The sequence below is a fragment of the Strix aluco genome, chromosome Z (genome assembly GCF_031877795.1).
Source record: "Strix aluco isolate bStrAlu1 chromosome Z, bStrAlu1.hap1, whole genome shotgun sequence".
NCBI classification, from domain to species: Eukaryota; Metazoa; Chordata; class Aves; order Strigiformes; family Strigidae; genus Strix; species Strix aluco.
Window position 1 is genome coordinate 41,256,826 of NC_133971.1, and position 14,668 is coordinate 41,271,493.

Here is a 14,668-nt window from a genome sequence, read left to right on the forward strand (position 1 = left end):
TGACTCACTATCAGACAGTGTGAAAAGATAGTAGTAAGGAGGAGGCAACTGTTTATATTTTTCAGAACAGGTAATGCACAATGGGAAAGAAAACCTCATTCCATCTGTGCCCCATCTGTCTCACTCTATGGACCATCTTGAGTCTTTGGCCATCTCTGGCTCTGCCTGCCTGCAGGCTGTGGGCAGGCAAGGTGTTGAAAGCCCAGGGGGTGCCTGTCATCTCACAGCTCTGCTCTGTTACTAGAAAATTTCCAAAGCCCAGTTCTACTGAGATTTTTCTTGTGCTCCTCTGGAATACTTAGTCATGGGTTATTCTTTTACACAGCAGTGGAAGAAAACCCTTACTCATTGTACCTTTTCTCTTGAGAAATCTTTATATTTGTAATACTACTGGAGGATGTTTAAAAATAAAGCAAGTTTCTAAAGAGTTTTTGATGCAAAGCAACTTTTTTAACCTGTATGTCAATTTGCTCATTGTACACTCATCTTCTCTCCTGTTTTCCCTTTCACATTGCCTTTTTTCTGCCTCTAGAAAAAAGAACTATAGTATGGCAAAAGTCAGCCAAAAAAACCTTGGCTACTGTAGTCAAGAGTGATCAGTACTGTAATAGTATTGCATTTTTTGTGCTGCATTACCATCTATCACGTATTTATAGAAACTGTTAAAAACACTGTGTCTTATGATTAAAACAAATTAGGAGATGTGGACTCCCTTTTGAAATTCAGAAGCGTAAATTTCACACAGAAGTTTGCTTAGCTTCTTCCTGCATCTTGCAATGCAAGTAAGAAGAGAAAACATAAAGTATTAAGAACAGAAGTGTAAGTTTTACAAGAGCACTTCATTTTATGTGGGAACAAGAGACACCAGCTTAAAGAAACAAAGTTCATGGACATGGCATTTCATCAGTGACAAAGATATGCTCACAATACACAAACTACACTATACACACACACCCCCCCCTCTGTGTGTGTGTTCCTAATCACTTCTGTATCCAGAGGCTTTTGAGCAATGTCATCATGCTTCCTGTGTTAAAGAGCACAGTTTAAGGCAATGAGAACCACCTTCCGGTAATTCTGGCACATGTCGTCTACCAAAGATTGACAGAAATCTGTACAACACAGAACAAGTTTGTCACCCCAACCAAAGTCAAATCAGGTCCGAGAAGCAACCACCAGTGCTCTCAAACATAAAGCCCAGATTTTTCTAGCATTACTGCCCCATGGAATACACTGAAACAACCCCTGAGAACAGGTTACCTCAGAGCAGGCTTTCTCTCCTCCACTGATGCTTCTACTCCCTGTCCCTGTAAGTGGCAGCCTGCGAGTCTACAGAGCGGGGACGAGGAAGGCAGCCTGCTGCAGCAGACATGATGTTGTTGCATTCCTGGAACAAGACACAGAAGACAGAGTCAGCAGTGCCTTCTAGTGTGTGCAGTGCACATGACGTGCCACCAGGAAGGACCTGCAATTTCACACCTGAAGCATAACAGTGATTTCTGGTGAGTCACGTGAACTTCTTTCACTGGAACCATGACTGCCTGTCCACTCTAAAATTATTAGCTCATACTTATTACTTAATAGTTCCTCAAAGTCTAATAACAAGTATTTGGCTTTGCCCTAGAGGTACCTCTGTGTCACAAGGTAAATATCCCATTCCGCTGCCCAGATGCAGATTTATTCCAACAGACAATTATTCCCCTAACCAAGGGCTTTTCTACACAATAACCTCTGCAGCCTGGGGCAATGCAGCCGTGCATTCGAGTACATGCACACCCAGTGTGTGCAGGCTGGCAGCTGAAACCTTCCCATACTTCTCTCTTCATTGCTGCTGAAACATTTTGACTCCCCAACCCTACACTCTGGTTCTGCAATAATTCCCCACACAGTCAAACTACAGTTTCAGGCACATCCCATCGCCTGCCCAGGATGGAATCCCCAGAGTGCGACTGTTCCCAATTCCATTTTTCCCGTAGGAAACAATGGGATAGAGAGGAATGTGTGCAGGCGCCTCAGCAATGCACACAGCTGAACCACACAGGAACAGCTGGTGTGATGTGGAAGATGGTGAGACAGAAGCGAGAACTCTGGGGTTGTCAGCTGCCAGTTCAACACCTGGTAATGACAGAAGTAGTAGAGGAAATTCTAACTGCTTTTAATATACCAAGAAATAACTGCTACTTGCCTGAGCTTTAGAGTGGAAAATCCCTTTATAACACAATTAAACTTCACGATGTCCTGGTGACCCCGTGTGACCCATCTTCAAACAAATCACCATTCTGAAACCTCTCAGCTGCTTCTCCTGTGACATTGAACACCTGACAACTCTTTCACTGCCAGTTGTCCTGCTGCCTCTCCTGCTCCATCACATTTTCATCACCACCTTCAGATCCCTGCTGCTCACCACGGTCAGTGAAGGATGAAGGAAAACAGGACCATGACAACAGTAACCAGAGCAGGGTATTAAACAACTGACGGCAGAGCTCTGAAACAGAAGGGTCAGACAGCAAGGCATTACTGTGCACAAGCTTTCACAGTGCAGACGCAGTATAGACAGGGTAAGAATCTGCTCCCCAGCTCTGGAAAACCCAATCCCCTCAGCAGCAGCACTACTGACACCTGCAAGCTTCCTTCCTTAAGTTCTAAGGACAGAGGAGCATCACCTGGATCCAGATGCAGCCCACCTCTGACTACTGCCATTCTGAGGTGTTGCATTTTTCATATCGATCAGCAAGAACTTAGAAAGCAAGATTTCAGTTAACTGTCCTAAAACCTAAATCCCCAACAGGAATTGCCTCAAAAGGTCGATCAGAGACGAGCCAGCTCCACCTGCTGCATGGCCTCCCCTGACCACCACACACAAAGCTCAAGACCTCCCCAGCCTGTCCCAGCCAGCGCCCCAGGAAGGTGTTGTCAGACCTCTCCGCTCCCCTGACAGCCCCCCGGCCAGCTCCCCGGCACAGGGCACACGCCGGCTGCAGGCTGCCAGCCAGCCTTAGGGACAGGGAGTCACTCCAGGAAAACTCACGTTTTCCCCAAAGACCAGGTTCTGCTCCCAGCCCGAGCTACCGCCGCGAGCCCACAGCACCCTGCCTCTCCGCAGCACCCGAGGGGTGCAAACCCCGACCCAGAGCAGACACCAGCCCTGTCCCACCTGCTTCGCACGGCATCCCTGCAGCCACAGGCACCTCCTGAAAGGGGGGAACCTGCGAGAGCAGTTTTTAAATGTGTTTCCACGAAGACCAGGCAATTACAGAAAACAGATTTCACAGGGAGAAAACCAGAGAAAAGGAGGAGGAGGAAGTCGGTCTGCCTGGCTACATGAAATCGGGGTGAGAACAAGCAGAGATGCAGGGCAGAGCAGAACTGAACAGGAGCTTGAAAGCGACGGGAAGGAAAAACAGGCAAGATGAACTACACAGGTGTTCTGGACAGGAGCCTGGTTTTGTTTAAATCTTGATTAATTCTTCCTTATCAGTTATTCTGATGATTAATTCTATTTCCACATGGGCATTTTGTCAACATTTAAGAAGATGCACAGGAGACCCCAGGAGAAGCCCCAACGCTCACCTAGGAACGAGGTGACAATCTGCAGACCGACAGCACATCAGGCGGGACAAGCTTGCAAAGAAACACGGTGGCAACCAGTTACATCACGTTTACAGCAATCCACAGCTACATGCAGTGAAAAGCGACTATTTTATGCAGAGCTGGTGCAGAGCAGAGAGCTGGAGATGAAGGAGCGGCTGACAGGGGAGGCTGAAGCAGTGCCACCCACGGCAGGAGCTCTGCCGGCTGTTTGCAGTCTCAGAGCAAGTGGTGCTGCCGGATTTCACAACCAGAAGCACTTCCAGGATCCCAGCACACAGAAACTTGTCCTTTAATTACTTTTCAATTACTTCTTGTACCTTCATTGTGTGAGACTTCTGCTCTGCCTGCAGATGTCAAGAGATTCTTTTCTGAAAGCAGAGCAGGGTCGTTCCAACTTGAAACAAAAAAAGGATTTGTCTTTTGGGAAAGGTGCTGTGTAGAAACTGAAGATTGTCCAGAAAGCCAGAGGAGCAGCAGGGCTCTGCAAAGGGGCTGGGCTCCAGCACACCCCCCTGCTCACCCCCCCCCCCCCATCTCTCCCAGCACCTCCGAGCTGGGAAAAACTGTCCCACAGCCAGAAGGCAAGAGCCCGCCTGGGCCAGCTCTCGCCCTCGGGCTTTAAGGCCAGTTTCTGATCAGCACCTCTTGGCTCTGGTGACTGGCACCCTCTGAAGCACCACTCTGAGGTGTTCATCAGATTGAACCCACCCAACCCAAATCACCACAGACAGCAGAAAATATTAAATGCGTCACCTCCTTCACACTTGAAGTAAAAATAAAGAGCTAAAATTCACTTTCCCTGGGGTAACCTGACAGATAAACCCCGCAGACACAACAGACCCTTACAGACAGCAAAGACCCACCAAGTTCAAGGTAAAAGGACAAGCACAGTCACACATCAGAACGTCTGAACAGCCTGAACTGTGACAACAAAACTTTTTTTAAAAAAAATCAGAACCATGAAAAAGTTTGGGTTTTTAGACCAAAGCTTCCCCTTCCCCGGCGATCCCACCACCCCCTCCAGGGAAATCGGCCCCAGCCCCTGCACTCACCCACTGCTAGGCCGGAGCCACCACCACTGGTGCTGGTGCTGGTGCTGGTGCTGGTGCTGGTGCCACCTTTGCAGGAGAAAAATTCATTCAGCCATCCAGAACAAAGCGAGTGTTTTAAAAGGAGGAATTCCCACTTGCTGGGTGAACCAAACTCTCTTCCTGGAACATCCCTCAGTGCAGACCACAGAGAGCTGGAGGACCTCCTGCCTAGGCCGCCTCACTGCAGACCATAGGCCCTCGCAGACTGTCAGCAGGAAGTAGGCCCTGTGGGGGCCAGGGGACCACTGGGGGGGCTCCAGCACGTTGTCCCCCTCCAGCACCTGCCCACACTCCTGCCTGTGCCGTGAGTGGGGGATTTGGGAGCTGGGGGGATTCTTGGGAGGGTGTTATTGGGGTTCTGTGGGAGTTGTGGGAGTTATTGGTGTCCTGAGGGGGTTATTTGGGTCCTAGAGGGAGTGTAATGGAGTCGGGGGGTGGGGGGTGTCCTGGAGGGGTTTGGGAGGGTTATTGGGGTCCTCGGGGGGGGGTCTTGAGGGAGATATTGGTGTCCGAGGTGGGGGGATTGGGGACATCCTGGAGGGGGTTCTGGGGGAGGTACTGGGGTCCTGGGGGTGTTTTGAGGGAGGTATTGGTGGAGGGTATTGGTGCTTGGGGGGTGTTATTGGGGTCATGGGGGAGTTCAGGGGGTTATTAGTGTCTGGGGGTGGGGAGGGGGGGCGGAGTGTCTAATGATCGTCTCCTGGGGGTGGTTTCTTGGGGAGATATTGGGGTCCTGGGGGACAGTAATGGGGTGCAAGAAGGGTCCAGTGGGGGCTGCTGGGGTACTGGGAGGGATCTTGTGGGGGATAAACCCCTCCATAACATTTCAAAACACCTCTTATATCCCCCATATCCCCCAAACACTCCCATATCCCCCAGGTCTCCCCCACATATCCCATCCAAACCCCCCATATACCACCAAATCACCCCCAAAACCCCCCATATGCCCCCAAATCACCCCCATATACCCCCAACCCCACCATATACCCCCATATAACCACAACCCCCCATATATCCCCAAATCACCCCTAAAATTCCCCATACACCCCCATATCCCCCATATCCCCCTAAACCCCCATAAACCCCAAGTCACCCCCATATCCCCTCAACCACCCCCATAACACCCACAAACTTACTATACCCGCTAAACCTCCTCTATATCCCCAAATCAACCCACAACCCACCCATATCCCCTAAATCAGCCCCCAAACCTACCCATATACCCTAACCCCCCCCATATCTCACCAAATCCCCCCTAAATGCCCCATATCTCCCCAAATACACCCAAATCACCTCAAAACCTTCCCATATCACCCCAAACCGTCCCATATCCTTCCAAAATACCACTTCTATCCCCCATATACCCCCAAACACCCCCATATCACCCCCAAATCACCACCCAATATCCCCCCAAACCTCCCCATATGCCACCAAATCCCCTCCAAAACCACCCATATCCCCCCAAATCACCCGCCATATCCCCCCAACCCCTCCCATATCCCCCATATCCCCCTAAACTCCCCATATATCCCAAATCAACCCCAAAACCTCCCCATATGGCCCCAAACCCACCCATATCCCTCCAACTCACCCCAAAAACTACCTATATCTCCCCAAATCACACCACAATATCCCCCCAACATCCCTTATCCCCCCAAATCACCCCAAAACCCCCCATATCCCCCCAAACCCCCCCAAAACTTCCCCACATCCCTCATTTTACCCCCTAACATCCTGTATATCCCCAGATCACGCCAATACCTCCCCACATCCCCTAAATCACCACCAAAACCTCCCCATATGCCCCCAAACCCCCCATATCCACCCAACCCCCCCCAAACCCCCCATATCTCCCCTATATCCCCACAAATCATCTCAAAACCTGCCATTACACCCCAAAACCCCCATATCCTTCTAAAGTCCCCCTTATATCCCCCATATCACCCCAAACCCCCAAATATCCCAGCAAATCACCCCCAAAAAACCCCATATCCCCCCAAACCACCCCCACATCCCCCAAAACCCCCATAACCCCCCAAATAAACCTAAAACACCCCCATATTCCCCCATATCCCCCATATGACCCCAAAACCACCCGTATCTCAACAAATCACCCCAAAATTCCCCATATCCCCTAAATCTCCCCCAAAACCTCCCCGTATCCCCCAACCCCCCCCAAATCCCTCCTAAATCCCCCATATCCCCATAAATCACCTCAAAACCTGCCCATATCCCCCCAAACCCCCATATATACCCCAAATCACCCCCCCATCCCCTCAAACCACCATACCCCCCAAATCACTCCCCAAACCCTCATATCCCCTCAAAACACCATATCCCCCCAAACCACCCCAAAAACCCCCATATACCCTAAATCACCCCCAAAACCTCCCCATATGCCCCCAAGCCCCCCATATCATCCCAAATCAGCCCATGTACCCCAAATCACCCCAGAACTTCCCCAAACACCCCCGTGGCCAACCTCCACTCCAGTGACCCCCACACACACCAGGGTACCCCCCGGACACCTGGGTTCCCTCAGAGTGGGGCTGGGGACTCCCCAGGTGCCTGGTTCCTCCCAAGACACCCCTCTCTGTCACTCTGTGTGTGTGTGTGTGTGTGTGTGTGTGTGTCCCAGGCACCATGATATTATTATTATAATTATTATAATATTATTGTATTATTATATTGGATGAGAAAAGGGGCTTCTGTGTTCATGGAGGTGCTGGGAATGCCGCAGCACGTCCTGGAAACATGAAGGAACGAAGGTCATTGGAACTAGGCGTCAGCATGGAGTCAGCAGGAGAAACCCTGCTGGCCCCACCTAATAACCTTCTGTGGTGAAATGACTGGCTGGGGAGACGAGAGGAGTGCGGTGGCCACTGTCCACCCAGACGTGAGGAAGGCTTTCCGCAGCGTCTGCCAGAATAGCCCCGTGGAGACGCTGAAGCAGCGTGGGCTGGCTGAGGAGAGGGGGAGGTGGGTAGAAAGTGGCTGACCAGCCAAGGCCAGAGGGTGGTGAGCAGCGGCACCAAGTGCAGCTGGAGCCCGGGAGCCAGCGGGGAAGCCCAAGGCAAGAGGCATTGCCAGCAGGTGGAGGGAGGAGGGGTCCTTCCCTCTGCTCCGTCCTGCGCTGGGCTCCCCAGGGCAAGAGAGGCGGGGCCATGCTAGAGAGGCGGGGCCATGCTGGAGAGAACGCCCAGCCTGTGGCCCCGCCCACTGTCCGTTGGGATCGGGCTGTCAATCAGTTGGAGCCAACAGCCCCCAGCGCCGGCAGCACGGAGCTGTGCTGGCACAGAGCGGCACTGGGAGGAGGCAGGGTCTGGCCGAGCAGCGCTGACCAGGCTCCGGCAACCCGCTTCCCATCCTCGCTGTCACCGGCTGGGCCGCATCCTTGGTGCACAGCGAGGGTCCTCCTGTCCCGGGCAGGATGGGCCAGGCCAACGGCTGCTGTGGCTCCAGGTGGGCTCCCCCCGTGGCTTGGGGACAGGGGGGCACGGCCAGGCCCCGCAGCAGCGGCCTTTCTGATGCCTGCCGTGCTCTGCTCCGCAGGGACGCTCTCGCCGATGCAGAGCCGGTGCTGAGCGCAGATGTGCAGCTGACCCGGGGCTGCAAGAGGAGCGAGAGGCGCCTTCTCCTCCTCCAGGAGGAACTGGTGGTCACCAAGCTGCGGTAAGACCCTCCGACCGAGCTGCCCTTGCCCCATCCCTGGCCCCGGCTCAAGGGCTGGGACACCCTGGCCCCCGGCCCCAGGACCTGTGTGCTGGATGCACCAATGCCCATCCCAAGGGCAGGAGGGGAGCAGGGCTCTGCCCGGGGGGGCACCCCAAGGAGGCCACCTCCAGCTCACTGCCTGCCTCTGCTCTCTGCAGAGGTGGCACCACCCTGCGCCCACAGCTCCGCCTGGCCCTGGACCAGCTGTGGGTGCTGAGTGACGGGAAGGAGGCGGCGTGGGAGGAAGAGGTGGAGGGTGTCGGCAGCCGCGAGGAGAGGAGCTCCCTCATCTTCCTCTGGCCCAGGGGCTCCTGCACTGCCACTTTCGGGTGAGTCGTGGTGCCACGTCCCACGGCCGGGCAGGAGAGGTTCCTGTGAAGGGCCTCTGCCCTCCGTGCAGAGCCTGGGCAGGGAGCGGGCAGCACGCCGGCAGGGAGGGATGGGGGGCATTTCTGCGTCCTGCATCCCCTGGTCACCTTTTGATCCCCAGAAGGGAAGGGCCAAAGCAGGTGCTGTGGCAGGACAGAGGGAGCCAGGGCTTGGGCAGCAGCTCTGTCCCGCCCCATGGCGCTTCGTCCTGCCCCTGTGTCCTTCCCCAGGGGGCAGGGCTGTGCAGGCATCCGCCTCTGCCCACGGGCTGGGGGGCAGCGGGGCCTGACGCTGTTTCTCCTCTTGCTGCAGCTCCCAGGCGCTGAAGGAGCTGTGGGTGCAGACATTGCTGGGGTAAGCTGGGGGGTGCTGCAGCCACAGCCAGATGGGGGAACACAGCTCCCCAGCTGGGGAGAGGTGCCCCCGCGGCTGTGGGCAGCTCTCGGGGAGAGCTGCCTGATGAGAGAGAAGAGGTGGCTTGGGGCTCACCCAGCTCTGTCCCTTCCCGGTGCACAGGATACCTGACGGAGCCAAGAAGCCCCGAGTGACCCTTGTCCCGTCACTCAAGCTCCTGGAGAAGCTGAGCCGCCGCCATGCCGTGAGTGTCTGTCTGGCCTGGGCGCTGTCCCCAGCACTGCTCCTCCAGCTGAGCAGCACAGGCATCACTGCTCACCTTCTGCCACTGCTTTTCTCTTGCCAGTGGAGGCTGTTCAGCACCAGGAGCCTGGAGAGGCTGGTGGAGCACCAGTCAGAGGTGAGAACGGCTGCCTTTCCCCTCTGGCTGTGCTGGGGTGCAGGGATGGGCATGCAGTGGGGTGAGCTTGCGAGGGAGGGAGGGAGGGAGGGAGGGTCCCCTGGTGCAATTCAGGGAGTGGGGAGGGTTGAGGAGCCACCAGGAATGCTGGCATATCCTTGCTGGTGGCACTGGGAGAAAACCTGCCACATGGGTCAGAGAGCCCAGGAGGGCAGAGGGTCCCCACTCCGCGGTGCTCAGGCTGCTGGTGCCGGGTTCTTGCAGGCTGATCTCAAGCAAGGGCCTCCAACGGTCCCGTCGAGCAGTGAAGGGGGACTTTGCCGCTCACCAGGTGAGTTTGGGAAAGAAAGGACCCTCCTGCATGCAGCTGGGCTGTGCTCACTTGTCCCTTGAGTGTCCCCATCCAGGTTGGGCAGCCCAAGGGAGGACGTCAGCCAGAGAAGGAAGGACAGCGCTGGCAGCGGCCGATGGACGTGGCTCTGCAGGGACACGCAGCCTCTGGTGCTGCCCACAGCCTGGAGGAGGACAGGGCCAGGACTGGGCCAGGCTGTCCCAGGCTCTCAGGAACCCCCGAGCCGGAGCTGTTGAGCTGGAGCCGTGGTTCCAGCTGCCGGCTCCCTGCCTGTCCTGCCTCACCGCTCAGCACCATGCTGCAGGCAGGGCAGGGCAGGCTCCGGGAGCGCTGGCCTGGCGGCATCCACTGATGGGCTCTTGCTCTCTTTTCCTTTGCAGCAGGAGGGATCAGCAGCAGAAGAAGCAGCAGCAGCAGCAGCAGGAGGTGGAGGGGGCTGCCCTGGCCCTTCGCTCTGCGGCGGAGCCCGGCCTCTGTCCCGGCGCCAGGGCAGGCGGGCTCCGGCTGCAGCAGGGCGCTCTTTGGGCAGCCCCTGGCAGCCCTCTGCGAGGATGGCACACTGCCCCGGCCCATCCAGGTCAGCCAGCCTGTCCAGGGGGTCCCCAGCCCTCCCTCCGCAGGCTCCGGAGGGGCAGCGGGTGTCCCCAGGAGCTCCGGGGATGGGGCACTGGGCTCTTCACCCCCAGCACGGAGCCAGCTCTGGGGCAGTTCTCTGGCCACCGCCGCTGGAAGGTGGCTCCTCAGCGACGCAACTGTCCTCCTGCCTCTCCTGCAGGAGCTGCTGGCTGTGCTGAAGCAGGAAGGACCGTCGACGGAGGGGATATTCCGGAGAGCCGCCGGTGGGACAGAGCTTCGGGAGCTGCGGGAGGCCTTGGACTGCGGCGCAGACGTCGACCTGGGAAGCCAGCCCACGCTGCTGCTGGCCGCCATCCTGAAGGTGAGCGCTTCTGCCCTGCGGCTGGAGGAGCTCCTGGCTGGCCCCGAGTGCTCAAATGCTCACTTGGAGCCCTGGGCCTTGCAGGACTTCCTCCGGAGCATCCCCTGCAAGCTCCTTGTGACTGACCTCTATGAGGACTGGATGGCGGCGATGCAGAAGGCCAGCAGGGAGGAGAAGATCAGGGAGCTGAGAGCGTAAGTGTGGGCAGCAGCCTGCCTGTTGAGCAGGAGCCCTGACCGCTGGCCCAGAGCACCTGGAAAGCTGCGCTGGCTCCCACCAGCCTCGGGCGAGTCTGGGGAACGCTGTGGGCAACATCTGCTTTATTAGCACCGTGTTCCTGTTCCCCCAGGGTGGCCGAGAAGTTGCCTGCAGCCAACCTCCTCCTCCTGAAGCGGCTGCTGTCCCTCCTCCAGCACATCGGCCACCACGCAGCCACCAGCAGGATGGGCTGCAGCAACCTGGCTGTCTGCGTTGGGCCAAACCTGCTGAGCCCAGCCCACGCAGACCTGCTCCCACTGGAGGCCATGCTGGAGGTGACCCACAAGGTACACATCCCCACCTGCCGGGGCAGCCTTCCCGGCCCACCAGCGCTTGGCTGCGCAGAGGGCTCTGCAGGCCTCCTCCCACCAGCAAATGCTGTCGGGGTGGCTGCCTGGAGGAGCAGCCCCACAGCCACAGCCTCTGGGCAGGAGCAGGGGGCAGGGGTGGGAAAGGCTGCTTGGTCCCTTGTCAGGCAGGGGGATTGAGACCCACGGTTTGATGTGTGCAGGTGAACGTGCTGGTGGAGTTTCTGGTGGAGAACTGCAGGGATCTCTTTGAGGAGGAAGCGGGCAGCCTTTCCAGCCCAGCAGTCAAGGAGCTGCCAGTCCCCCTGGAGAGCTTCAGAGGTGAGAGGGGGGACTGCGGGTTGGCACCGGCTGGGCCTTGGGACACCAGAAACCTCCGTGTTGCTTCTGACAGGGCTGGGCATCGAGTGTTGTCCTCTCAGCCCCGCTTGTCCTGTGGCCTCTCTTGCCACTGCTCTCCAAACATGAACGTCTTCCTCTGCAGGATGAGCTGAAGCATGCAGACAGGGCATCGGAGGGCTGACCACAGAAGTGTAGGGCTTCGGGTGGGGGTTGCTTTAGCTCTGTTTGCTTCCAAGAAGTCACCATGTTGCACATGCTTTTGCTTTCTAGACCTGAGTTTGGAAGAGAAAAGTGTCCCTGCAGGCAAAGTGGACACCGAGCACCGAGCAGAAGCTTTGCCGCATGCACCCCCCTCTCTGCTCGGTGTCCTCACGGAAGATGGGGGAGATACGGCGGTGGAGTCTGAAGTGGGAGAGGTACGTCAGCTCCCCAAACACGGTGACAGCGTGTCTGGGGTAGGAGGGGACTCGCTGCTGTGCCTCTGCCTGGCAGTAGAGCTGGTGTGGGTTTGGGTTATTCCTCCACCCCTTGGGATGATACATAGCAAGGGAAATTGGCAAGGTTGTGTCTCAAATGCACTCGGCAGGTGCTTAATCAAACCAAAGGCCCACAAAATGCCTACAAAGAGGCAGAGGGGAGCAGCTGTCAACTTCAGGGGGGTTTTGCTCAGGCCCTACTTCATCAGAGCTTCCTCAGGTCTATTTGGGGGTCAGCAGGGGGACTGTGTGAACTGTGGCTGATGCAAACCAGCCCAAGGCATCTCCTCTGGAGATCTCAGGTACCAATTTAGCAAAGAGTCGCTTACCACTCCAGGTCACCCCTTGCCACATGCCAACTGTGACATTTCTGGTTTAGGCACCGCCAGCTTTGCCTCGAGCCACCCCCGAGAGCATGGCAGACTCCCTGGGGCGCCCAGAACAACTGGCCAGGTTTCCAGAGGAAAGAAGGTAAAATGAGCTCGCTTTGGTTAAAATCAGAACTGACTCCAGTGGGTCGTGGCTTTCCCTATCTAATCCCGCTGTGGGATGGAAAGATTTGCAGGCTCTGCCCACGACGAGGAGAAGAAGAGGAGCCGGAAGAGAAGAGAAGCCTGGGGAGAAGAGAGCGAAAGCTGCGTGGAAAAGAAGAGGAGGAAGAGAGAAGGTGCTTCTGGCGACGGACCAGCGAAAAGACGCAGGAAGGCGCAGCAGGTCGGGCAGCCCAGGTGCGTGCCGGGCTCTCTGCCCAACTTTCACACCTCTCCACACTCCTCTGCGTCAGCCCAACGCGCTGGCGAGGGACAGCGAGGGACGGTGCTGCACGGGGTCTGGAAATAACTCCCTGGCAGGGCCCAGGGGCTCCCGGCCGAGCCCTGCGGCGTGGCACAGGGGCACTGCGCGTCTCTGCGCGCGCTCGGGGCTCGAAGGGCATTGCCCGGGGGACGAGGCGCCAGAGCCACCCCGTAGCCAGCGCCAGCAACAGCTCTCTGCTCTGGGCCGTCAGCAATTCCTCACACACGGTGTTCCCCAGAGAGGGCAGCACAACCCTGCCTCTTCCTGCCGCCAGGGACTCACCAGAGCTTTCTGACTCTCTCCTTGCAGGTGCCGATTCATTGTCACCGCCTGATCCGCTGACTTTGGGGCCCCCAGCGTTGCTGTTTGCAATAAAAAGTTGTTTTCTCTCTTGTGACCGAGTCTGCCACAAGACATTCTGGAGTGGGGGCTGTTGTTCTGTGATGGATCCTGGGGGAGGAGTTTGGGCTGGTCCCTTGTCCCAGCACCCTTCCCAGTGGGTGTCAGGGCTGAGTCGAGGTGCTGTAGGAGGGAAACCCAAGCCCAGAGTCACACGGGAGGGTGGAGGTTGGACGGAGCAAGTGACAAGAACAGTGACAAGTTGGTATCACTCAGAATCTAAACGTAGCTGCCCCCAGCCCCCCTGACACCTGAGGATGAACTGGGACACAAGGGGGTTTATTTTCTGCCAAATTACCCTTTAATGTGACAGGTGTCAATGTTGGGGACACTCCAGGCATGGAGACGTCACCACAGACACCCTGGGGACATCCTGGTCCCCTCCCAGTTGTGGGCCATCAAAGTGGGGTGCACCCCAGGGAGGGGGATGTCCCCAAGAGCCAGCTTGGGGTCTCCTGTGTCCCCTCAAAGTCATGGGGTGTCAACGTGGGGGACACCCCGAGGATGGGAGCATCACTAAGAGCCACCTTGGGGTCCCTCAAGGTCATGGGGCATCAACGTGGGGGACACCTCATGGATGGGAATGTCCCCAAGAGCCCCCTTGGTGTCCCCATGTCCCCTCCCATGCCCAGGGTGACAATTTGGGGACCTCCAGGAGACCCTGAGTGGTGTGGGGGGGGTGTCCCCATGGCCCCTCCGGCGTGCCCCTGTGTCCCCCATCCTGGTCGATGCCGTGGATGTACAAGTGGAGGCTGTCGGTGACTTTCCTCGTCAACCTGGTGTGGTCCCCTTCCTGGGGGGTGGGGGGGACACACGGGTGAAAACAGGCTCCCCAATCTGAGGGAAGTGGTTGTGGGGGGCATTGGGAAGCCCCCCCTTCCCGGGTGTCCTCGAGAGTTTGGGGGTGCAGGGATAGGGGTGTGGCATCAGTGGGACCCCCCCAAAAATCCTGCAGGGGGTGGTGGGGACAGCAGGACAAGTGTGTGGGGTAACTGGGGGGTGTGGGGGGGTGACAGTGCTGGGACCCCCCAGAGCTCCTGCAGGGGACAGTAGGGATGTGGAGGAGGGGTTTGGGGGTCCCAACGGGGGAACTGGGGACGCACAAGGGGGTTGACATCCCTGGGACCTCCCCCAGACCCCTGCAGGAGACAGTAGGAATGGGGGGGGTGGTTCCAAATGGGAAACTGAGGGTCTCGGGAGAGTTAAGGGGGGTCCTCCCAATTTTGGGGGGTCCTGGGGAGGTTTTGGTGGTCCCAGAGGAGCTTAGGGGTCCCAGGTTGGGGGG